The sequence below is a fragment of the Tamandua tetradactyla genome, chromosome 1, assembly GCF_023851605.1.
Source record: "Tamandua tetradactyla isolate mTamTet1 chromosome 1, mTamTet1.pri, whole genome shotgun sequence".
In the NCBI taxonomy this organism is placed as follows: Eukaryota; Metazoa; Chordata; class Mammalia; order Pilosa; family Myrmecophagidae; genus Tamandua; species Tamandua tetradactyla.
The window spans coordinates 185,609,250-185,612,216 of record NC_135327.1 but is presented as its reverse complement, the minus strand read 5'-3'; the positions used below and the strand labels follow the sequence as shown (position 1 = coordinate 185,612,216).

General features: G+C 34.7%; 1 pseudogene; it reads left to right on the top strand.

The window, feature by feature from the left end:
- The first annotated feature begins 520 nt into the window (after positions 1-520).
- LOC143687490 (vacuolar protein sorting-associated protein 26A pseudogene) lies at positions 521-1,595 on the top strand (annotated as a pseudogene).
- The last annotated feature ends 1,372 nt before the right edge of the window (positions 1,596-2,967 follow it).

Genomic DNA, 2,967 nt, shown 5'->3' with positions numbered 1-2,967 from the left:
GAATAGTCAAAAAATAATAATATAGAACGTCCCTAACTTAACAAAAGATGTGAATATGCACATCCTAAAAACTCAGAGAATATAAAACAGCATAAATATAAAGAAAAATATACTCTACTACATACTGATCACAGTATTGATTGCAAAGGACAAGGAGAAAATTCTGAAAGTGGCATGAGGAAAGCATCACTTTATGTATAAGGAAGTCCCAATTAGATCGAGCGCTTATTTCTTATCAGAAACAATGGGAGCAAGAACATACTAGGTTGAAATACTTAAAATGCTGAAAGAAAAAACTGCCAACCAAGAATTTTACATAAAGTGAGACTCTTTCAAAAAATGAGGGTGAGATTAAGGCAATCTTAGATAAACAAAAGCTAAGGAAGTACATCACCACTAGATTAGTCCTACAAGCAATGTGAAAGGTAATTCTTCAGATTGAAAGGAAAGAACATTAGAGAGAGGTTCAAAGCAGCATAAAGAAATAAAGACCTCTGATAAGGTCACGTGAGGGGGCGCTGGGGCGGTGGGAGCCGGGACTGGGAGTTCTCCTGAGGGAAGAGGAGTGAAGTGGGGGGGAAGCGGCGGCGGCACTGACAATGAGTTTTCTTGGAGGCTTTTTTGGTCCAATTTGTGAGATCGATGTTGTCCTTAATGATGGGGAAACCAGGAAAATGGCAGAAATGAAAACTGAAGATGGGAAAGTAGAAAAACACTATCTTTTCTATGATGGAGAATCTGTTTCAGGAAAGGTAAACCTAGCCTTTAAGCAACCTGGAAAGAGGCTAGACCACCAAGGAATTAGAATTGAATTTGTAGGTCAAATTGAACTTCTCATTGACAAGAGTAATACTCATGAATTTGTAAACCTAGTGAAAGAATTGGCCTTGCCTGGAGAACTGACTCAGAGCAGAAGTTATGACTTTGAATTCATGCAAGTTGAAAAGCCATATGAATCTTATATTGGTGCCAATGTTCGCTTGAGGTATTTTCTTAAAGTGACAATAGTAAGAAGACTGACAGACTTGGTAAAAGAGTATGATCTTATTGTTCACCAGCTTGCCACCTATCCTGATGTAAACAATTCTGTTAAAATGAAAGTGGGCATTGAAGATTGTCTACACATAGAATTTGAATATAATAAATCAAAGTATCATTTAAAGGATGTGATTGTTGGAAAAATTTACTTTTTATTAGTAAGAATAAAAATCCAACATATGGAGTTACAGCTGATCAAAAAAGAGATCACAGGGATTGGACCTAGTACAACAGAAACAGAAACAATTACCAAATATGAAATAATGGATGGTGCACCAGTAAAAGGTGAATCAATTCCAATAAGACTATTTTTAGCGGGATATGACCCAACTCCAACAATGAGAGATGTGAACAAAAAAATTTCAGTAAGGTACTTTTTGAATCTAGTCCTTGTTGATGAGGAAGACAGAAGGTACTTCAAGCAGCAGGAGATCATTTTATGGAGAAAAGCACCTGAAAAACTGAGGAAACAGAGAACAAACTTTCACCAGCGATTTGAATCTCTAGAATCACAGGCATCTGCTGAACAGCCTGAAATGTGAACTGAATGGGAGTAAAAAAGAAAAACAAAAAACTCCTGTAACTATTGAGATTAAATTCAGCAGGTTGAAGATGGTTGCGGCATGTGGGGGTAAAAGGCCAAAACTCCATTTATAATAGTCTTCCTTTATCCTACAGTGCTGCATATATTTTATGATATAACTAAATGTTCTTCATGTATATGCATTTTAAAAAGTGCTTTCTTTGAGACTTTGGAACTTTCTTAAGCTGCCTCCTTTTTTTTTTTAATTAACTGCACTTTGATTTGATGATAAGCACTCAGATATACTTAAGCATAAATATTAAAGATCTTCCTGTGAGTAGGCTGGTTATTTATAATTTTGCTTTCTTTCTGCTTAGTGTTGATTATAAATATTTTTCTCCCTTTTCATGCAAATGAGTACTTACCCTTTTCATGCAGAAACATATTTTATGTCCAAGTAAAATGAGAAAACCTGAATAGCCCTTATATTGTACAGAGATTTAAAACAGCATCTCAATTTTTTAAAACAACTAAATTGCTTTTACATAACTTTGAGAAACACATATGAAGTGTTGAATTGTAGGTGCCTCTGAGTCTACCATTCCATGGCTTCCTGAATTTGTATCCTCTTAGAAGTCTTCTGTCATATGAATATTAAATTTTTTTTCAAGGGAATATGTGGCATGTTACTGTAATCATTGTCTTTTTTTCCCCCAAAAGTAACCATTCTGCTACTTTTCAGCATTGCCACTATATGTTTTCTGTAATGTGGAATTGACCCTATGTTGGTGTTTTAAAATTTGTTAAACTGTGTAATTTTTCCATAAATACTCTGAAATGTGTATGTGTATTTTTTTAATTTAAGGAATCTTTTTGCCATATATGCACTATTTTCTTGGCCTCACAAATTTATTCTCTTCACATTTCAGGTGAAAATTTTGGGATGGGGGACTCAGGAGCATATGTGAAGCATGTATTTTCCAGATCTGGACAATTTCATGTTTGTTAAACTGGAACATTGGTTAGTTCAACCTCAAATTTAAATCTTACCACCTGTTTTTATTTTTTTTAACATTAAATTCAAGTCATTTATTCAACGTCTCTGAAAAAGAAGGTTGCAGTCATCTGATTCTGTGCATGGGATCTGAACTCAAATGCAGTAAATGTGGGATGCAGATAGCAAAACAAAGCCTGCTGTGTGGAAACTGCTTTCATTTATGGCTCATTGGTTTTTGTACCAATATTTTTTATACGCTTCAGAGTAAACCTTGTCAGGTAATACTTTGAGTAAGCTAAATAATCCAAATTAATTTCCTTAACCTGTTTTACTACAATGGCACTTTGATAAAATGGCCGATAAACAACTTCTGTATTGGCAAAAAGTTCTATGCTGGAGCATCTATTTT